At 44.8% G+C, this 23,772-nt stretch overlaps 1 long non-coding RNA gene across 1 annotated transcript; it reads right to left on the bottom strand.

Moving 5' to 3' along the window:
- Window positions 1-5,793: 5,793 nt before the first annotated feature.
- Window positions 5,794-11,853, bottom strand: LOC140917510 (uncharacterized). The gene is made up of 3 exons (XR_012160877.1): window positions 11,778-11,853; window positions 7,087-7,292; window positions 5,794-6,432 (listed from the first exon to the last, which is right to left on the bottom strand). It is a non-coding gene; the product is annotated as an uncharacterized lncRNA (long non-coding RNA).
- Window positions 11,854-23,772: the final 11,919 nt, after the last annotated feature.

The raw sequence follows: 23,772 nt of genomic DNA, 5'->3' as shown, positions 1-23,772 counted from the left end.
GCAACAAGCTTCTCTGCAGAGCTGATGGAGACAAAACTCCCATTGACATCACTTCCAGATGGCAGGATTGGGCCCAGAGTTTTTCACTTTCTGATTGTATCGATGATTTAAAGGATACCCATTTCCTAAGTGTTGTTTCCCATTGCCACCTAATCAGAGGACTGCACGCGCATCTTTGCTTCCAGTTCCCTTAGAACCAGCTTGCCCTCTGGCTTGAGAGCCCTGCACCACAAACACTGCTGGAGAACAGCACAGAGACATGGACAGAGACATGGACAGTGGCCATATGGTCCAAGTACATTTGGACCCTACTCAAAAGAAAACAATGTCCAAGGGCAGATGCTGGTTTGTCCCATTTGATCTCCTACTGGCACTAGAATGAGGTAAATAATGGATTTTTCAGTTTGCTGGCAATTCCAAATAGAAGAAAGAAGCATTTTGGTTCAAATGGAAAATTAAATTTGTGAAGCAAAAAGTAAAAGAAAAATTGTGTATCAAACAAAATGTTTTGTTTTGATTTTGAGCTGCCCAACTTTTATCCCCCCAGGTACATACATCAGTTGCCAGCCCAAGCTGTCACCCGTGCTAGCTCAGCTACGCTGCTGGTTTTAAGCATGTTAGCTAAAGCAGCACTAGCATGGATACTTCTGCACCAGCTGGGAATCACACCCCCAGCTCCAAGTGTAGATGTATCGTAAGAGAGGCAAGGAAGAGGTGAGAGTCCCTTGTTAGGTTCCACAGATTTGGGATGCTTAACGTGGTGAAAAGAGAGCATCTGAATGGGGGCTTTGTTCTCAGCTCCTCTGAATTAAAAGGCTGTTCTGTAAACAAGAGCATACAGTAAATGAAAACACTACTTATCTCTGGATTATCCATAGCTCCAGTTGATCAAAGCTGCAGGGAGCCAGGGACATCATTCAATGGAGCAACAGAATATAATTAGTTTACATTCTGAGGAGAACGGTTTCCAAAGAGCCAAAATAGAAACTTGCAGAAACCCTAATGAGAGAATTTTGGAAAGGATGAGCAATTACCCCAAGCTATCCACTGTGATGTCTCAGTGCCAAGGACTTGGTTAGCTGCAACAGTGTTAAAAATGGTTTGTCCTACTCTACATTTACAGCAAAATGATGTTTAGCCCTGGTTCCGCTGATAAGATTAAAAACAACCATGTTCTGGCATGGTTACATTCTGTAGTGCCTACCAGGCCTTTGTAGAAAGGATGGAATCACTCACAAGTGATAATGTTTATCCATCTAAGAACTGTGGTAAATGGTATCTAAGGCTGCTGATTAATCTAGAAGGCCACTGTGATTTTCCAACCCGGGAAGGGGATCATCAACCAATAAGATTAGGGTAGCCTCTGTGTCATTCCAGTGCAAAAGTTGCATTAGAGACAAGATACCTGCTGGAGTAAATCAGTGCTCCAAGGTGGTACAGAAAATTCTCTGTCTTAGATGGCTGGCTGGTGGTCTTGCCCACATGCTCAGGTTCTAATTGATCACCAGGCTTGGGGTTGGCAAGGAATTCCCTCCTCTTCCCCCCCATTCTGATTGTCAGGGACTTTGGGAGTTTTTTGCCTCCCTCTGTTGCATGGGACTTGGATTGCCTGCTGGGATCATCTGGGCATATTTCAGATGACCATTTCACTACCATTGGAGGTCCTCAGGCATTAGTGATGCCTCTCTTAACATGTTCAAGGGATTTTCCAAAAGATTAGGCACATTGTATATTTTTACAATTCTTGGTATTAGCAACACAGTAGTGACAAAAATCACCCTTAGCAATAACAATAAATCCATTGCAAGTGCCCATCTACAATCATTTTTGTCATGCCACACCTTTGGCCCAATACCTCTGGGGTTTTGGCATTTTAGGGTTAACCTGTGGCTTCCCTTTGCAAAAGTAAGTTCTCTTTTTCCTCCTTGTCCTGAAGGATCAAACCCTGATTTCTCTTGCTTAACAGAATTCACTGGCTGATTGGGTGTGCTTTCTTTGCTAACCGCTCTTAGCAAGTCTTTCTTCTCCCTGTCAGCCAGGTAATTTGCATTAACACAGACAGGAGCCTGTTCACCAGTTTTCAGATCCTTAACTGCTACCAATTCCAAGGCTGGACTTTGTCTTAAAGATATACCATCCATTTTCACTAGCAAGCTAGACTCAAAGTTCTGCTGTCCTTCCCTTACCAACCTCTGCTTCCACATGGAATCAGATGTTAAGTCCACTGAGAGACTACAAGTCATATCCAAAGTGTCTAGAGATGAGAGTATACCTGCCATCCCCTGAATTCTCGAGAGATTAACTGCACAGCTGTCCTGCTCTGAAATACCAGTAACCAAATCTATCCTCAGTCCCTGAAGCACAGACTGCTCACTCAAAGAATCATTATGGAGACATTCCTCTCTCAACAACCTTGTCTCCCCAACAAACTGGTCAAGCACAGCCACTTGCTTATGGGGCTGTTCAACTTTCTTAACAGCTTTTACTCCACCTGAGACCTTTTCAAAGCTATCCACACTGGATCTTTCAAAAAGAAAGTTAGTGGATCCATTGATAACAGAAAATTTCTGGCTGTTAGGAACTGAAACTTCCTTGATCAAATCACTTTCACACCCTTCAGTTCCAGCAAACTGCTTGCAAAGACTACCATGCGGATTACTTTCCCTAGGAGCTTCTTTAACAACAAGTTTCAGAGTAACAGCCGTGTTAGTCTGTATTCGCAAAAAGAAAAGGAGCACTTGTGGCACCTTAGAGACTAACCAATTTATTTGAGCATAAGCTTTCGTGAGCTATAGCTCACTTCATCGATCTTTTACACTTTCCACAGTATGCATCCGATGAAGTGAGCTGTAGCTCACGAAAACTTGTGCTCAAATAAATTGGTTAGTCTCTAAGGTGCTACAACTACTCCTTTTCTTTTTAAGCAACAATTCACTCCTCACAGAAATTCTGCCCTTACCCTCTTCACCTAGGGCTTGCTCTAAAGGAACACTTTCCTGAGCAACAGACTCTTTCTGGGTCTCACTTACATCCAGGATCATCTTTGGCTTATCAGACAGATTCCTACACAATCCCCTTTCAGGCAAACTGCTAGATTTCATTGTCAAAAGGTCAAAAGCATTTTCCTTCCCTTTGCCACACACAAGCTCAGGAATCTTTTCCTTCTTGCTACTAGTTTACAAACTGCCAGTAGGTAACACAATCAAATTACCTGTATGCTCTCCTCATGCCCTGGCTAAGGGTATGTCTACACTACAAAATTAGGTCGAATTTATAGAAGTCGGTTTTTTAGAAATTGTTTTTATATAGTCGATTGTGTGTGTCCCCACAAAAAATGCTTTAAGTGCATTAAGTGCATTAACTTGGCAGAGTGCTTCCACAGTACCAAGGCTAGCGTCAACTTCCAGAGCATTGCATGTGGGTAGCTGTCCCACAGTTCTGGGGTGAGATCCCAATGCTGAATGGGGCAAAAACATTGTTGCGGGTGGTTCTGGGTACATATCGTCAGGCCATCCCTCCGTGCAAACAACAGCAGACAATCGTTTCGCACCTTTTTTCCTGAGTTACCTGTGCAGATGCCATACCACGGCAAGCATGGAGCCCGCTCAGCTCACTGTCACCATAAGTCTCCTAGATGCTGGCAGACGCAGTACTGCATTGCTACACAGCAGCAGGTCATTGCCTTGTGGCAGCAGACAGTGCAATAAGCCTGATAACCATCGTCATCATGTCCGAGGTGCTCTTGGCTGCCTCAGTAAGGTCGGTCAGGAGCACCTGGGCAGACATGAGCTCAGGGGCTAAAATAGGAGTGACTCGACCAGGTCATTCTCTTTAGTCCTGCTGGCAGTCGTATTGCACCATCTTCTGCCAAGCAGCCAGGAGATGAGGATGGCTAGCAGTCCTATTGCACCGTCTGCTGCCAGCCAAAGATGTAAAAGATAGATGGAGTGGATCAAAACAAGAAATAGACTAGATTTGTTTTGTATTCATTTGCTGCCCCCTCCCTCCCTCCGTGAAATCAAGAGCCAACAATCATTTCAGTGAGGTCTGTCAGGGGCACCTTGAAAAGTTTAATTGAGATTCAGTCCTGCCTGGAATACTGCGGGGAGGGATAGCTCAGTGGGTTGAGCATTGGCCTGCTAAACCAGGGTTTTGAGTTTAATCCCTGAGGGGGCCATTCTGTATGACAGTTGTTTTTGTTTCTCTTTGATGTAAAGCGACTCCCTTTGTTGATTTTAATTCCCTGTAAGCCAACACTGTAAGCCATGTCATCAGTCGCCCCTCCCTCCATCAGAGCAACGGCAGACAATCATTCCGCACCTTTTTTCTATGCAGACGCCATACCACGGCAAGCATGGAGCCTGCTCAGATCACTTTGGCAATTAGGAGCACATTAAACACTATGTGCATTATCCAGCAGTATATGCAGCACCAGAACCTGCCAAAGCGAAACTGGGCGAGTAGACGATGTCAGCGTGGTGATGAGTGATGAGAACATGGACATAGACTTCTCTCAAAGCACAGGCCCTGGCAATGTGGGCATCATGGTGCTAATGGGGCAGGATCATGCAGTGGAACGCCAATTCTGGGCCCAGGAAACAAGCACAGATTGGTGGGACTGCATAGTGTTGCAGGTCTGGGATAATTCCCAGTGGCTGCGAAACTTTCGCATGCGTAAGGGCACTTTCATGGGACTTTGTGACTTGCTTTCCCCTGCCCTGAAGCGCCAGAATACCAAGATGAGAGCAGCCCTCACAGTTCACAAGCGAGTGGCAATAGCCCTGTGGAAGCTTGCAGCGCCAGACAGCTACCGGTCAGTAGGGAATCAATTTGGAGTGGGCAAATCTACTGTGGGAGCTGCTGTGATGCAAGTAGCCAATGCAATCAAAGATCCGCTGATATCAAGGGTAGTGAGTCTAGGAAATGTGCAGGTCATAGTGGATGGCTTTGCTGCAATGGGATTTCCTAACTGTGGTGGGGCCATAGACGGAACCCATATCCCTATCTTGGCACTGGAGCACCAAGCCGGCGAGTACATAAACCGCAAGGGGTACTTTTCAATAGTGCTGCAAGCACTGGTGGATCACAAGGGGCATTTCACCAACATCAACATGGGATGGCCAGGAAAGGGACATGACACTCGCATCTTCAGGAACTCTTATCTGTTTCAAAAGCTGCTGGGAAGGGAAGGGAGGGACTTTCTTCCCAGACCAGAAAATAACCATTGGGGATGTTGAAACACCTATAGTTATCCTTAGGGACCCAGCCTACCCCTTAATGCCATGGATCATGAAGCCATACACAGGCAGCCTGGACAGTAGTCAGGAGCTGCTCAACTACAGGCTGAGCAAGTGCAGAATGGTGGTAGAATGTGCATTTGGACGTTTAAAAGCACGCTGGCGCAGTTTACTGACTCGCTTAGACCTCAGCCAAACCAATATTCCCATTGTTATTACTGCTTGCTGTGCACTCCACAATATCTGTGAGAGTAAGGGGGAGACATTTATGGTGGGGTGTGAGGTTGAGGCAAATCGCTTGGCCGCTGGTTATGCGCAGCCAGACACCAGGGCGGTTAGAAGAGCACAGGAGGGCACAGTGCACATCAGAGAAGCTTTGAAAACCAGTTTCAGGAATGGCCAGGCTATGGTGTGAAAGTTCTGTTTGTTTCTCCTTGATGAACCCCCACACACACCTTGGTTCCCTCTACTTCCCTGTAAGCTAATCACCCTCCCCTCCACGCTTCAATCACCGCTTGCAGAGACAATGAAGTCATTGTTGCTTCACATTCATGCATTCTTTATTAATTCATCACACAAATAGGGGGATAACTGCCAAGGTAGCCTCGGAGGGGTGGTGGAGGAGGGAAGCAGCAGGTGGGGTGGTGGAGGAGGGAAGGACAAGGCCACACAGCACTTTAAAAGTTTAAACTTTAAAACTTATTGAATGCCAGACTTCTGTTGCTTGGGAAATCCTCTGGGGTGGAGTGGCTGGGTGGCTGGAGGCCCCCCCCCGACCACGTTCTTGGGCATCTGGGTGAGGAGGTTATGGTACTTGGGGAGGAGGGTGGTTGGTTACAGAGGGGCTGTAGCGATGGTCTGTGCTCCAGCTGCCTTTCCTGCAATTCAACTATACACTGGAGCATATTAGTTTGATCCTCCAGCAGCCTCAGCATTGAATCCTGCCTCCTCTCATCACACTGCCGCCACCTTTCAGCTTCAGCCCTCTCTTCAGCCCACCACCTTTCCTCACATTTATTTTGTGCTTTCCTGCACTCTGACATTGTCTGCCTCCACGCATTTGTCTGTTCTCTGTCAGTGTGGGAGGACAGCATGAGGTCAGAGAACATTTAATTGCGAGTGTGTTTTTTTCACCTTCTAATCTTCGCTAGCCTCTGGGAAGGAGAAGATCCTGTGATCCTTGAAACGCATGCAGCTGGTGGAGAAAAAAAAGGGACAGTGGTATTTAAAAAGACACATTTTATAGAACAATGGGTACACTCTTTCACAGTAAACCTTGCTGTTAACATTACATACATAGCACATGTGCTTTTGTTACAAGGTCGCATTTTGCCTTCCCCCACTGCATGGCTAACCCCTCCCTGCTCCCCGTGGCTAACAGCAGGGAATATTTCTGTTCAGTCACAGGCAAACACCCCAGCAGGATCAGGCACCTCTGAATGTCCCCTTAAGAAAAGCACCCTATTTCAACCAGGTGACCATGAATGATATCACTTTCCTGAGGATAACACAGAATGATAAAGAACAAGTGTTGTCTGAATGCCAGCAAACATACGCTGAAATGCTTTATTCTGCAATGATTCCCAACTACGTGCTACTGGTCTGGCGTGGTAAAGTGTCCTACCATGGTGGATGGAATAAGGCTGCCCTCCCCAGAAACCTTTTGCAAAGGCTTTGGGAGTACATCCAGGAGAGCTTCATGGAGATGTCCCTAGAGGATTTCCACTCCATCCCCAGACTCGTTAACAGACTTTTCCAGTAGCTGTATTGGCCATGAATGCCAGGGCAAATTAATCATTAAACACACTTGCTTTTAAACCATATATAATATTTAAAAAGGTACACTCACCAGAGGTCCCTTCTCCGCCTGGCCGGTCCGGGAGGCAGCCATGGGTGGGTTCGGGGGGTACTGGCTCCAGGTCCAGCGTGAGAAACAGTTCCTGGCTGTCGGGAAAACCGATTTCTCCGCTTGCTTGCAGTGAGCTATCTACAACCTCATCATCATCATCATCTTCCTCATCCCCAAAACCTGCTTCCATGTTGCCTCCCTCTCCACTGATGGAGTCAAAGCACATGGTTGGGGTAGTGGTGGCTGAACCCTCTAAAATGGCATCATAGAAGCAGCATGTTTGGGGCTCTGACCCAGAGCGGCCATTTGCCTCTCTGGTTTTCTGGTAGGCTTGCCTTAAGTTTCACGTGGCACTGGTTCAGGTCCCTGTTATGGCCTCTGTCCTGCATGCCCTGGGAGATTTTGACAAATGTTTTGGCATTTCGAAAACTGGAATGGAGTTCTGACAGCACGGATTCCTCTCCCCATACAGCGATCAAATCCCGTACCTCCTGTTCGGTCCATGCTGGAGCTCTTTTGCGATTCTGGAACTCCATCATGGTCACCTCTGCTGATGAGCTCTGCATGGTCACCTCTGCTGATGAGCTCTGCACTCACCTGCAGCTTGTCATGCTGGCCAAACAGGAAATGAGATTCAAAAGTTTGTGGGCCTTTTCCTGTCTACCTGGCCAGTGCATCTGAGTTGAGAGTGCTGTCCAGAGCGGTCACAATGGAGCACTCTGGGATAGCTCCCGGAGGCCAATATCGTCTAATTGCATCCACAGTACCCCAAATTCGACCCAGCAAGGTCAATTTCAGTGCTAATCCCCTTGTCGGAGGTGGAGTAAAGAAATTGATTTTAAGAGCCCTTTAAGTAAAAAAAAAAAGGGCTTCGTTGTGTGGACGGGTGCAGGGTTAAATCGATTTAACGCTGCTAAATTCGACCTCAACTCCTAGTGTAGACCAGGGCTAGGATATCATTCTGATCAGACAGAGTTGCTACACCCTTTTCCAGCCACACATTAACAATAGGCAAAATACAAGCACCAGCATTGTATGGTCTCTGGAATTTTGCTAGGACACTAACTGGATGCAACCTAGTTACAGTGCCATTCTCCCTAGCAGATACAAACTTAGGACTATTCCCTTCCTGGGCGTTACTTGAATCCAGAACCAACTCTGAGAGAACTGCACTACCCTCAACCATCACAGGCTTAAAGGCTGAATTGTTGCTGAAGAAATTAATGTAATTAAGGGGAAAAAATCCAGAAGCTATGAAATTAACACTGGCACCTTCCAAGCTGTGAGCCATGCATAGGAAAATTAATTTCATGCTTTTATGCTGCACAGCACTAGCCATTATTATGTACAGTCATTCCTTGGTGAAGGTTATAACAAAGGCTGAGCAAAAAATTTTCACCAAAATGATCTTTTTGGGATTGTTGTTTTTGAAACACAGAATGACTTTCTGTGACGATGTGATGCAGCAGGGATGGGGGAGTGTTGACCTGGGAATGTGCCCTGGGGATGGGAGACCCGAGAGCCTGTAACCGGAGCCAGGAGGGCGCGGGGGAGGTAACACCTCTGCCTAGGAATGTGAACAGAGGCTGCAGGAGAGAGCGTGCTGCAGGGGGTTAGTTTTCAGTTTGGGGCCAGGTGGAGGAACGCAGGGAACCCAAGGCTGGGGTCTAAGCTCCCTGCTCCCCCAGAAGGACTTGACTGAGGGGTCCTGGTTGTACCCACAAGCTCTGTTTTGGACTGTGTTCCTGTTGTCCAATAAACCTTCTGTTTTACTGGCTGGCTGAGAGTCTCAGTGAATCCGAGGAAGAGGGGTAGGGCCTGGACTCCCCCATACTCCGTGACACTTTCTAATTCCATTAAATGTTTGGGTTAGTAGCGGGGAGGGAATTTCCCATTTTGTCAAAACGTCTTATTCAAAACACTTCAAATGGTTTGAGTTTCAGTGACCAAAAATATTTGTTTGATGAAAACCCAAAAAAATTCAAAGGAAATTTTCATTTTTGTCAAAAATGTTCTCCAGGGGAAGATGTCCATGCCAGCTCTGAGTATAACTAGCTTTCCATTCTAAGCTAGATTTGGAAACATCTCACCAGATTCCCAAACAAACCAATTTGCTGAAATTTCTCAGGTGTGTTGCCAGAGGACAATCAGATTTGAGGTTAATAAAGCTTGTAGCTTGATCCCGAGGTTATAAACCAAATGGGAATTAGAAACATGAGAGGCTTTTTGGTTTTCCAAAATGCCTTGACAAACCACCAGGAAATGCACAATGGGAAGTAGTTAGTAGGACTTTTCTTCTCTCTCTGACTCATATGGCATGTGGATTCTTACATGCATATTGTACCTTTCCCTCCAAAGTTCTTTATTGACTTTGCTCCAAATCTTTGCCTGCAGATAAGGAACACACAGTGCAACTCAAGAGTAAGGAGGTATGTTGAGCCACCTTTGGGGTCCACTGATCCTGCAGCTGCTGTTTGCTTTTTGCTGCAGCCTGGTGACTACTCTAACTTTTGCCAGCTGCTTATGGTCCCAAGGAACCCTAATGGCAGCCAGGTATCAGACAGACTTAAGGGAACTGTGGGCATAGCCCTTTTTCCATGGCCAGCCATGCCCCCCTTTCAGCAACAGGGAGGGGGATGGCTTAGAAGTTGTCATGCTGGTTCTGTGATACACAGGATCCCCCTATGCTAGGATAATCTTCCCATGGCTGGGTATATCTACCATGCAGAATCACATAGTAAGGCCCTAATGTAGGAAAGAATCTGATCTTGTACTTCCATCACTCTACTGTGAACCATGGCAATGTTTAATAGTGCACAGCACCATTACACAACCGCTGAGGGCAGGGCATGAAATAGAACATGCATCCAATTAAAATTGCAACAGGAATATTGGGAGGAAGGAGCTAATTACTGATTTTGGCAGTTGGCCAGAATACCACAGTGAACATTGCTACTCTTATAGATAGCCCCAGTAGGGCTCTAAAGATTACTAGGACCTCGTTTTTTTGTCTAATAAGAAAGAAAGCCTCCAGCCAGTAGGCATCCCCTGTCACTATAGGCTCAGTGCTGAGTTAGAAGACCACCACCAACGCAGCTTCCTACCACTACTATGACATCCCCTATCTATGTGCTGACTAGTAAAGATAAAAGATTTCAGGTGGGGCAGTTTTCGGTCAGAAAATGGAATCTAAATGTTCTGGGGGCATGTGCTGATTTGTCAAAACTTTAAACAGAAACTAGTTCCCTGCCTGTCTGTCCAGCTCCCTGGTGCACTGAACTCCCAGGCTGCTTGGCTCCCCAAGATACAGGCAATTGGGAGCTGGGGCTCTCTAGAAAACCCCAGGGCTCCAGGTGGCTGGCTGGCTTGGCACAATAGACTTTTTTAATCTTGGGTGTCAGAAACCTGCATGCTAGCCTGACAGCCATAAGGCCAGTGCCCACTTCTCTGCTCCTTTACTGAGCTGCTAAACACATTCCCTCTGTCCTCAAGCAGCCTTTGGAGACTGAACTAACAGTCCCACATCCCTTTCCCACTCAGAAGAGTTTGCTTCCTGTCTTCACGCTTCAGCTCTAACAAACATTTTCAATCAAAGTGGAGGGGTAAATGACATTGGTTTCGGATAATTTCTTTGTGCCTTCATTTCTCCATGGTTCTGTGATGTTCTTTCCTGGCTCCAAATTCACTCCCACTGGCCCTTTCATTCAAGAGCTAGCTTCAGCTGGATTTTTTTAGTTTTCTGTGTTAGACTCAGTCACAGATTGATTTGCACACAGAAAAATGAAGTGCTCCTGCCCCTCTCAAGGAGATTCATGCCAATATCACATGAACTGAGCCTCCAACTGGCATTTGCAGCATGCGCTAGCAGAGATTTTGGCCACACCTGCAGCCTTCGCTAGTGGACTAAAGAACACGTAGGAGGCACTGGTAGCTAATGGCCAGGTCAGTGGAAATCAGGAAACCTAGGTTCTAATTAGAACTGGTTGAAAAATGGGTCTCCATCCCCTCCCCCCATCCCACACACAACATTTCAAGTTTTGAGTGAAAAATAAAAAAAAACAAAATATTTCAATTTGGAAATGCTGCTATGGTGCCTCATGCTCCCCCCCATTCTCCTCTACAGACCCAAATCCCGGGTCAGACTATATCTCCTACCACACACCACAAAGAAGGTACATCATGGCGGCTGCATGGCTGGGGTGCACCATGGGTCAGGCAGTCCAGCTGGGGAGCTCAGCCCATAAAAGAAAATGGAGCATGAGGCAGCTGCACTACAACTGCCAGGAGGTACTGCAACAGCATTTCAGAATCAAAATATTTCAGTTTTTCCAGAGAAATATTTTGGGTTTTAGCCAAAACTTCAATTTTTTTCAGTTTTCAGGTGTTCAAAGTTCTTATAAAAAATTGCAATTACCATCCAAAACTGAGACAATTTCTGAGGTAAAAATTAGTTACTTTTCATTTTCACCCCTGCCAAGTCACTGGTTCCCTGATCAGAACTGAAAGCATCAAAATCTCCCAAGGAAAGACATGTCAGTGATGATTCCATCTTAAAGAAGTGCACCAGAAATCTCTCAGCAAAGTCCTTTTGGGGGAGGAGGAGCAGGGATTTCCATTCCATACAGGAACACTTGGAACACATCAGAGAAAGGGCTCTGATACAGAAAGTTTACATGCATTTTAATACTTACATATCTTGAGCCTCAGAACTTTTTGATGTTCACCCATAAGTAGCATAGATATTGCAGGAACATTTCAGAGCATCACTAATATGAAAAGGATGAAAAAGCATAACCACAATTTTTAATGTTATTGGTATCATTTTAGAAGAAAACTTTAATGTAGCATCCCGTGTTGCATTGTAACTACTAAAATACACTCTTTGAAGTTCCCATTGCTGGGAAATGTTGGCCCAACCCAACCATGGTTTGGTCTTCATGCTGCATGAAGCAGTGCTTTATTAATTCCTAGCTCTGTTATTTAGGCTCTCTGATGCATTATTGGCAAAGAGGATTTTAGTGGGACTTTGGGGACCTTTTTTTCTTTCTTATATTTTTGGATGTTGTAATCTTGAAGAAGTGGCAGTTCATAGTTATTTGGTTTGCCAAGGTGCTGTACTAGACAGACCAATGATTGGCTCTATTATGAGTAACCCTCTCTTCACCATCCTCCAAGGCATGAGATACTTTAATGGCACTAGTTATTGTCAAAAAATGTGGTCTGTAGGAAGCAGAAGGCAGATGATGCTGGGCATTTCTGCTGTAGACGTGCTGTCTGTGGCTGGAGTTACTTACTAGCTGAGGTTTCCATACACTGAAAGCAGCCATATACTTCCAGGCCAATCTATTTTGGTAATGTAGCAAAACAAGACCCAACAAATGCAGAAGCTACATGGGAGAGCACAGTGTGTGCAACTCCCCCATACCTGGGATTGCTAGACAAACTCTTGGAGTGTAGTCAGCACTCCTTCCATGACTGCTGACTCCAGGCCAGAACATAGGGAGATGTTAGGTAGGTCAGTCTGTGATCCAGAGAAAACCACAGGTCTGTCTGTCTGCAGCAGCCTTAATCAAGAATCCCCTTTATATTCATTACAGCTGAGTCCTTTCTCTTCCCAGCTGCAAGAGACATTAGCACTAGCCCTCTCATCCCCTACAGATCGACTCTTCCCACTCACGAGTGCTTGACTTTCTTCCCAAGTGAGGCAGCCGAGGTTGTCCCCAGTGGGAGGCAATCAGCTGAGCTGCCATCTGCCCCTCTGTCACACTCCTCCATCAGGAGTGCTGGCCTGGATGGAGCATCTGCATCCTGCCTTACTCACCCCTTGCTGGGCTCAGGTGCTAATGGACACATCACACCTGGGCTGGAGCACACTCTGGTGACACATTCCTGGTGTAGAGGGAGCAAGCTATCAGCTCCTTATGGGAGCAGATGGTTTTGTCCAGCCCTTGGCAGCAGGGTGTGTATCTCTTCAGCACCCTTTCCCCAAACAGGCTCAGTTCTGGCTGCAACCTGCACTCTGAAAGACAGTTAAACAGCGCAGGAATTCGGGCCCCATTACAAAAATGCTCCAGTGCAGTATCAGACCAGCTATGCTTCTTGTAATAATGAGGTGTCCAAACCAGCCTTCCCTCCCCATCCCCCTGCCCCCCCACCCCCGCCTGTGGATCCCTCCCCCTGCTCCTTCCTGCCTGCAGCACACTATTTGTTTATTATTTTCATCTCCCTTATGAGAGCCATCCTTTATTTCTCCCACTTCCCCCTCCTCCTCCAACCTCACCCTGGCCTTCAACCATTGGCTGCAGTGCTAGTGTCCGGGGGGGGGCACTGCGGGACCGCTATATAACTAACCACCCCATTCAAAGCCACTTCAGCTGGTAACAAGCAGTCAGTCTCGGCGACAGCATCCTCACCCAGCTCATGCACATTAAAGAAAATTCTGGGATCTAACATCCTTGGGGCCTCCAGACCAAGCCCAGCTGCCTATCCAGAAAGAAAAAGCCATAAGAGTGAATGAAATTAACCCAAGGAGCCTCTGAGTTCCTAAGGACAAGAAAGGTAACTTAATCCTTATGAAGGCTGTGTAGTTCCATGCTGTGTTTTGCAAACAAGCCAATCCAACAACTGAACCTCCTAATAAGAACTTTTGCGTGTTTGAATGTCATTTTCCCTCTCTCTCCCCAATCCCTCCTCTGGGTGACAAGCTAAAAAGGAGGTTGAGAACTGCTCAAGATGTTCCTGAGGTGTGTGAGGAAGAGGGTGTGAGCAATAAGTCTCTTGGAAAGCAAGAAAGGGCATTCAGCAGTTTATAGGGCCAACCCTGCATTTTTCCCTTGTTTGTGTAGGAACCTGATTGTGTTCGGACCCAATAGACAGCTGGGCATATGATGTTAATACTCTGCCCTTTATTTCAGTTATCTTTCATGGCAATAGGTGTTTATCTCCAGAAAGGTTCTTACCCTGTTGTCTGCTGTATAATATGTCAGGTTTGTCCAGGAAGAGCACACACCAGCAGTGCTGCTGGGTACATACGTCTGTCCCCCTGAAATCAGCATGCCATCACACAGCAGGTAGATAAGGGAGAGGCTGCATCAAAGTGAATGGCTAACTAAGGATCTAGTGGGTTCATCCTTACCTCAAGAGAGGTCTTAATTCCCAGGCTTATGCCACCTCTGGGATGCAAGCATTCGGTATGGGGTAGGGCTGTGGTGATTTTTGCTCCATTTGTGGCTAGCCTCCCATCTGCAAACTGTTTCAATGAAGGCTACCTCAGGAGTATAAACAGAACACAACCTTATGTGGATTCATTTATGCTCTGTAGCCTCATCCCAAACGCCTCAATCAGAGAGTTGACTGGAGATGGATGCTGATATTTTTACACATATGGTGTATATACTAATGTGAGGGTCTTACTGCAAAAAACTCTAATATTCAAGCATATCAGGTCAGTTAGGGGCTTTCCTCTGAGGAGTCTAATTCCAGCTTGGTAGAGGTATAATTCTGATCTGATATGTTTCATGCTATTTAGAAGGAAACGGAATGGTAGTTTAGGCACAAAGGTGCTACATCGGCAGCTAGTTTAAATCAGCACAGCTCCACAATAGCTCAGAATCTGGCCCAACTTGTAGTGGGGGAGAGTTACACAACCAGATAGTATTAGAAGCGTTTTCATCAATTGTTTCAGTCCAAACAGGTTTTGTTTGCATTTAAATGTTTCCCTGCAGTGTCAACAATGCAAACATTGCAGCACTGCACTAGTGCATGAGACCCAGAAAGTGACATTGACCAGTCTATTTTCATTGTTGGAGCTGAGTGAAATGCAAGAATTATATGGAAAAAACATAAAATCAAAAAGGAAGCCTTGGGAGAAAGCCCACTAGGATTTAGTAGGAAATGCTGCTAACCTTTGAATAACATTTTTAACCAACCCACAGATTTCTAGTGCAGGTATATAATTTTCTGTTACCATCTATAAAATGGTTTAAAGATTCTACAGAGGGAATCTCATTCTCCATTAAATTCTTTAGCTTTCTACAGAAATTTCTGTATACCACTATTGAATTTCTAGAGAACCATATTTGTTTAATTCCTATTACTTTTCCAAAAAGAGAATGTAAATGATTCTGTCAGTATGGTAGTTAATGGAGTTGTTAGTAACACCAGGATGGATTATTTTTTTATTATGAGGAGCATAGCATGGTCCAGAGATTTTACCCTTGGCTTTTTAGTTGACTTGCTGGGTGTCCTTGGACAAGTTTCTTCCCATCTGTGCCTCAATTACCCCATCTGTAAAATTAGAATGATGAAGCATAGACCATATCCTTCACCTATTAGTCCTATAAAGAGATATTACAATGATTACTTATCTGGGTGGTCTCCCTTTAAAAGAGATTGTATTGCTTCAGACCAGCATGCTAACGTTTCAGACACTCACAAGAGCCTGGAAATATGAATCAACAAAGACGCTTTCATTAACTTTTGGACTTTCAGACTTTTAAGACCAAGCAGTCTTAAAGACAATCGCTGCTTTCAGTTAATTGTTTTACAACCACATTGTGGAAAAGAATATGTAGGGATTGGAACTGCCTGATCAGTCTCCCCTTACTCACATGAGCTGTCCCATTGAAGTATATGGGGCGGCACACTTGCATAAGAATTGTAGGACCAAAGGCTGGCAAAGAAAAAGGGGGCAGCATTCGGTAGCAGGCAGCTCTTGTGCTAATTACAGCCGTATGATAACTGATTTTTTGGTTTGTTGGCAATTCTGAAAAAACATTAAAAAAAGTTTCAGGTTGAATAAAACATTTCATTTTGATTTTAATTTAAACAATAAAACTAAAGGATAGTCATTTTGAATTGTAAAAATGAAACATTTTGTTTCAAAAATGTCAAAATGAAACATCTGGATCTTTTTTTGGAATTTTTTTTCTAATGAAGCAATTTGGCAAAAGTGACACAAATTTGAAAAGTGTTTCGGTAACACCGAATCGGCATTGTTTTCCAAACAAGATTTCACTCAGCTCTAGTGCTAACGTAATTAAGGCATGAGTGTAGCTGTGTTTGGTGGGTGTCTATCTGGTTAACAGCTGATAAATGTCTTTCACTCCACTTAGTTGCATATGTAAGGATCCCCCACTATCAGCCATGTTGAAATCCTGGACCCTTAGTGTCAAAGCACAGAACTCTACTGCTCGAGCTTAACAAGCAACTCCGTTGGCTGGCAGCATCAATTAGCCTATAGATGGTCTAGCCCCTAGAGAGGGAAACAGAGCATCTAGTCAGTATCTTACACTAGCCTGGCACAAAGTGCTGCAAACAATTAAATAATATTGGCAGATAGAATTTTCAAATATATCATTTTGTTTGGCTATAAGCTGCCATTTTCTGGATGTGACATAAAACCAAGGTTATGACCCCTTGAGGTCATTAAAGATCTTATGTCACTTTTTGCATGAGATGGGGTATTAGCCATAGGACCTTATATACTATGATGATCAATAGATTGATGTCCTGACTCAATTCCCAACTGGGATATATTATATTCTGCCTAAAATCCCAACTCCCTTGCCCTTGCAACTGAATACGATCTTCTTCACTTCCTGTCCTAAACTGTTGTGCAGTTTTGCAGTTGCTGCTCTTTACCACAGTGGTGAATGGAGTAATGTGGGCATATAGTTTATCCACTGTTATATTTGTAAAGCTGTTTGGGCCCCCTCTGGATGAAAGTCGCTATGCACATGTGTGATCATTAGCACACAGAAGCATCCCAGTTATCAGCTGGTGAAAAAATTGATGGTGCGTTTTGACTTACTCTCCTCTATCATAAGCATGTATTATAATACAAAGGAATTGACTTTAAAAAGTAGCTTTTATTACTAACCCCTTTAATAACCTCTGCAGCAATTTGAATTCTCCAGCATCACTTAGAAGCTCCATTCTGTGATTAAAAGATTTGATTAATTGTTTATTATCCATATTTGGCATATAATCAGAAACAAATGCTATAATCTCCATCCCAAAGTTGTTTGTTTATGATTTAAACCACCAAGGACTCAATTGCCTTTAGGATTAGGGTGTTAAAAGGAAGGAGAAACACTTTTGGAATGGTTCCGTTTCAGTGAACTTCCAGCAGAACATAAGCAGAGACAGAAACTGCCTGGTTTTCTGCCAGATTGTTGGCTGGGCTCTGAGGCAGCCTCACCGTGCAGACTGTCTCAGAACTAGTGAGTTCAGGGCTTCTAGGGTCTGCAGGTCTAGGTCAGCTGGCTATCTAGGATCCCTGCCTCCCAACAAGAGTCTGGTTAGTTTCACTGCAGCTAGTTGTGGACAGCTGTGAAACCGACAAGAATCAATCCATTTCAGTCAGCAGGGAATCCAGAAGCATATTTCATTTCAGAAACACAAGACTTTGTGGGATTTCAGTTCTATAAAAATGCTCTAGTTTTTAGCTTTTTTGTCCCAATGCAAGATAGAAAAACACTCCCTCCTTCTACCTATCCTGGGGCCTCCCTATCCTGAGACCAAGCAGCACACCTTGTCACTACCCTTCACATCCCTCCCAGTCCCTGGCCCTCATCTCCATGCTCCCACTCCATACCCCTTTCCTGGAATCTTGGCCTGCCACATTTCTCCTTCCACCTGTTAGGCAAGAGTTAAAAATTTAGTTAGCTGATGAGTTAGAAACAGAAACACCAGAGGCCCAAGGACACTGGTAGCTGTAAACACTTGATAATCTTATATGGTCAAATGTCCACCCAGTAACTCGGCTCTTAGAACAGAACAAACCCTCCCTTCACAGCCCTCTGGATATTTGTAAGTACTCACCCCCACCCCACCCCTTCGCCTAAAGGGCAGTTATAGATAATTGAAGTAATCAAAATAGTTTTAATGAGTATGTTCTGATCCTGTCACTGTCATGTTAAGTGTGTTCTCTGTCTCTGAAACAAATGTTTGTCTCTGTAAGAACAAGATAAATGCAAATGAACTGATAAGAGAAAGATATATAACTGGTCACTGTAACCCCACACTTTTGAAGCTGTTTATCAGTCTTCCCGGCACTATGAAATAAACCCGTTCAGTAATGTCTGTGCCTGCCCAATTCTTGGGGAAAAGAATCTCCTTGCTTCACACACCCCATCCCTTACCGGTACTCTGAATATCCCTGTCACAAATGATCCCCATAGTTAAACAAGCAACTTGCTGGAGGTTATGGTCTTACTGTGACTCATACTAAGTCAAAGCTCCCCTTGACTTTACTGGAGGAGGGATCAAGCCCTCTGCCACTTTGTACAATGTTAAATACAGAAGGCCAAATTCATATCTATTTATCTGATCAGCAAGGTATTGCCCTGGTACATCTCAGGTTTTAATTCTGTTATATTTGTCTGAGTCTGTTGTATGGTGGACTGTAGTTATCTAAAACTTATTTTATAATTGCAACTAGCTAAAGCAGGAGGAAGGATGGTCATGTAATTAAGGCAATTGTCAGAAGACCTGGACAGTATTTCTGGCTCCACCGTGCTTTTGTTGTGTGATTTTGGAGGTATCATGTGCTATCTGTGCCATTTTTCGCCTCTGTAATATTAACCTATTGCCTGGGACATTGTGAGAATCATAGAATATCAGGGTTGGAAGGGACCTCAGGAGGTCATCCAGTCCAACCCCCTGCTCAAAGCAGGACCAATCCCCAACTAAATCATCCCAGCCAGAGCTTTGTCAAGCCTGATCTTAAAATATCTAAGGAAGGAGATTCCACCATCTCCCTAGGTAACGCATTCCAGTGTTTCACCACCCTCCTAGTGAAAAAGTTTTTCCTAATAGCCAACCTAAACCTCCCCCACTGCAACTTGAGACCATTACTCCTCGTTCTGTTATCTGCTACCACTGAGAACAGTCTAGATCCATCCTCTTTGGAACCCCCTTTCTGGTAGTTGAAAGCAGCTATCAAATCCCCCCTCATTCTTCTCTTCCACAGACTTAAACAATCCCAGTTCCCTCAGCCTCTCCTCATAAGTCATCTGTTCCAGTCCTCTAATCATTTTTGTTGCCCTCTGCTGGACTCTTTCCAATTTTTCCACATCCTTCTTGTAGTGTGGGGCCCAAAATTGGACACAGGACTCCAGATGAGGCCTCACCAATGTCAAATAGAGGGGAACGATCATGTCCCTTGATCTGCTGGCAATGCCCCTACATATACATCCCAAAATGCCATTGGCCTTCTTGGCAACAACGGCACACTGTTCACTCATATCCAGCTTCCCGTCCATTGTAACCCCTAGGTCCTTTTCTGCCGAACTATTGCCGAGCCATTCGGTCCCTAGTCTGTAGAGGTGCATGGGATTCTTCCATCCTAAGTGCAGGATTCTGCACTTGTCCTTGTTGAATCTCATCAGATTTCTTTTGGCCCAATACTCTAATTTGTCTAGGTCCCTCTGTATCCTATCCCTACCCTCCAGCATATCTACCTCTCCTCCCAGTTTAGTGTCATCTGCAAACTTCCTGAGGGTGCAATACACACCATCCTCCAGATCATTTATGAAGATATTGAACAAAACCAGCCCGAGGACTGATCCTTGGGGCACTCCACTTGATACCAGCTGCCAACTAGACATGGAGCCATTGATCACTACCCGTTGAGCCCGACAATCTAGCCAACTTTCTATCCACCTTATAGTCCATTCATCCAGCCCATACTTCTTTAACTTGCTGGCAAGAATACTGTGGGAGACCATGTCAAAAGCTTCGCTAAAGTCAAGGAACAACATGTCCACTGCTTTCCCCTCATCCACAGAGCCAGTTATCTCATCATAGAAGGCAGTTAGATTAATCAGGCATGACTTGCCCTTGGTGAATCCATGCTGACTGTTCCTGATCACTTTCCTCTCCTGTAAGTGCTTCAGAATTGATTCCTTGAGGAATCAATCAATTCCTCCATGATTTTTCCGGGGACTGAGGTGAGGCTGACTGGCCTATAGTTCCCAGGATCCTCCTTCTTCCCTTTTTTAAAGATGGGCACTACATTAGCCTTTTTCCAGTCGTCCGGGACTTCCCCCGATCGCCATGAGTTTTCAAAGATAATGGCCAATGGCTCTGCAATCACATCTGCCAACTCCTTTAGCACTCTCGGATGCAGCGCATCTGGCCCCATGGACTTGTGCTTGTCCAGCTTTTCTAAATAGTCCCGAACCACTTCTTTCTCCACAGAGGGCTGGTCACCTCCTCCCCATACTGTGCTTCCCAGTGCAGCAGTCTGGGAGCTGACCTTGTTCATGAAAACAGAGGCATTAGCTTTTTCCACATCCTCTGTCACTCGGTTGCCTCCCTCATTCAGTAAGGGGCCCACACTTTCCTTGACTTTCTTCTTGTTGCTAACATACCTGAAGAAACCCTTCTTGTTACTCTTAACAAGAGTAACAAGGTTAAATGGCTTAGTGTTTTGAAATCCTGAGATTTTCACACTGCTATTTTAAAACAGTGGCCATGAGCTGGGAAGTGGAACAAGCACTAACATGTATTATTTGCATTATGGGAGCACCTAGAGGCCTCAACTGGGGAGGTGAGCACCATAGTGCTATCATTCATCAAAGCAGCATATTGCTTTGGGATAGTTACATGCATCCACTAATATTTAACATGAACAGGGCCGGCCCACAATATTTTGGGACCTGAGGCGGGGAGCTCAAATGACACCCCCATACCCCCTCGTTTGGGCCAAAACTTTGAAAGGTCTCAATTCTGTCTTCTTCCTGTTCTACTCCTCTCATGGTACTGCTCTGCTACCTACCCCAGTAAAGGAGAACTAGCAACTTAAAATGCCTTGTTCAAAAATTTTAAGTAACACTTAACTTTCAAACACCTGAACAGCAAATGTAACTTTTCTTGTCTGTATAGTAAACACTGGCATTTTTATCTGTTTGAATAATCAAAGTGGTGCTTTCCGTGCCTTCTTGGTTGCAAAGATTTGAACTGCTTCCTGAAGGTCCACAGTCTGGGCCAGCTCATGCTCTATTGAGATGGTTGCAAGGCTGACCAGCCTCTCCTGTGTCATTGTGGAGTGTAGATATGTTTTTATTAACTTCAGCTTGGAGAAGCTATGTTCTCCACTGGCAACTGTTAAAGGAAGTGTTAGAAGTATGCGCAGAGCAAGAAATGCATTTGGAAAGAGGGTGGCCATCTTATTTGTGCACATATATTCCAGAACAGCCTTTGGAGTTGATCCTGCTAAAGTGTATCTTGAAAGGGCTTTCAGTTCATCACCTAAATCATTCACATCAATATTGCACATGTCATAGAATACCAGGGTTGGAAGGGACCTCAGGAGGTCATCTAGTCCAACTCCTTCCTGCTCAAAGCAGGACCAATCCCCAATTTTTTGCCCCAGACCCCTAAATGGCCCCCTCAAAAATTGAACTCACAACCCTGGGTTTAGCAGGCCAATGCTCAAACCATTGAGCTATCCCTTCCCCCCATGTCATCATGTGTCAACACTGTCCCTAGTGCCCTGCATTGCTGGTGTAGGTCTTCTTCAGGTATAGTGAGGAGTTCTGGAATATCATACAACATCCCAAATATACTGCTGTGTTCCCTTGAGCTGCATGAAAAGTTCTTCAACTGACTGTATTGCACAATCTAGCACCTGGTTAAAGAATTCAACTTTGAATTGTTGTTTGGGGTCTCTGATGGGATTATCCCATGCTTTGTAATCAAAATGTCTTCTTCTTCGGTGACTCTTGTATTCTTGAGTGGATGGGAAAATAGCTTCAGTTTGAAGTTCCTCCGCCAACTTCTGTGCACTCTTCAGAACGTTTTGAAATCCCTCATCTGACCAGTAAGACTGTAGGAATGACTTTGCTTTGTCCAGTTGTTCCATTGCTCCAGATATATCAAGGTCAACACCTTGGAGTCTCTTGCTTACATTTATTTCAAACAGTCTGTCATGCCATAACACTAAGCCACACAGAAATTTGAAGTGATGCATGTTTCTTCCATTTCCCTCTGCCACTGTTCTCCCATGAACAGTTCCTGTCATAGCATTATCCTCCATAATGGCAACTATGGCATCATCTATCTTCCCAATCTGGTGTTTGATAGGCTTTATCGCCGCCACTCGACTTTCCCATCTTGTGGCACTCAGTGGTTTCAGTGTCAGAGAGGATGTTCCCAGAATTTGCTTCAAAATTTGCCGTTGATGCAGAGAAAAATACATAGTGGTTGAATTAGATTAAAAAATTCATCAGCCTTACTAGAAGCTGGTGCTGTATCACCGACCACCCAGTTCAATGAATGAGAACTGCATGGGACAAAAAAAGCTCAAGTTAAAGGTTTAACTCTTGGATCCATGTCTGCACTCCTCTGTTCTTTTCTCTCATGTTGGCACCATTATCGTAGCCCTGACCTCTCATGTCAGCTATCGCAATTCCTGTATCTTCCAGCTTTTTAAGAAGCATATTTGTCATACCAGCTCTTGTAGTATCATCAATGTCAATAAATTCTAGAAAATGCTCTCTGACAGTCACCATTGCAGGGACTTTTTCACTAGGTTCTGTTGTTGTTACAAAACACACCATTAAAGTCATTTGTTCCGTATGGCTGATGTCAGATGTGCAGTCCAGAATAACAAAGTAATATCTTGCTGACTTCAGATCTGCCACAATCTTCTGTTTGACTCTTGTTGCCAGTAACTGTATGATCTCATTTTGAACTGTTTTTCCAAGGTAGTGGTGTGTGTACATTTCTTGGGTGGTGACTCTTCTTAGATGCTCCTGGAGTACAGCATCAAACTCAGCCATCAGCTCCACAATGTTAAGGAAGTTTCCATTGTTTGGCACATACAGCTGATCTGAAGTGCCACGCAGTGCTAGGTTTGGGGTAGCAAGCATTCTCACAATGGCAACATTTTGCCAGTAAAGAGACTCTGATGCAATCTTCTCTTGATGCTGATCATCTATGGTTGCCTTTAACCTTAGTCTCATCTCAAGCTCTTTTCACCTGTGGAATGCTCTCTGGTGATTTGCTGCCTTCTCATGGCATGCCAGATTTCTAGCCAGATTTTTCCAGTCCTTTGTTCCTGTAGAACCCAATGTGGCTGGAACATTAGACCGGAAGAGTTTGCAACAAAAACAGTATGCAGCATTCTAGGTTTTTGAATACATAAGCCATGGCCTCACCACTTTGTCACCATTGGGGATTTCACGCCAGTAATGTGTTGGATGGAAACTTCTATTTTCATTGTCTTTGGGGAACAAGAAGTTTTTCACTTGCTGTGGCCCATGCAATACAAGGAAGTCCCTCAGGCTACTGCTCAAGTGGGTTCACAGTCCTGGATCATCTAGACTTAAGGAACTAAACTCAGCAGCAGCTGTTTCTTGCACCTCCACCACACTTTCCTCTATGTCTCTGATCTACACTTTTCTTCAGGAATGTGCCTGGTTCCATCCATTTGAGATGGAGATATGGATGCTCTGTGTCTCTGATCTACACTTTGCTTCAGGAATGTGCCTGGTTCCATCCATTTGAGATGGAGATATGGATGCTGCAGTAGCTGCCAGGTCGCCTGCATTCTGAGTAACTGGAAGATCAGGCATCTCCTCACCACTCACATCCTCCCTGGGGCCGGAAGGCTCACCATAAACATTTGTGTCTATGTATCTCAGGAGAGCTCCTTCCTGCTTAGATAGAAAAGCTTCC

The sequence above is a fragment of the Lepidochelys kempii genome, chromosome 9 (assembly GCF_965140265.1).
Source record: "Lepidochelys kempii isolate rLepKem1 chromosome 9, rLepKem1.hap2, whole genome shotgun sequence".
Taxonomy (NCBI): domain Eukaryota; kingdom Metazoa; phylum Chordata; order Testudines; family Cheloniidae; genus Lepidochelys; species Lepidochelys kempii.
Note: the sequence above shows the minus strand (reverse complement) of the source record. Positions and strands in the feature narration are given on the sequence as shown.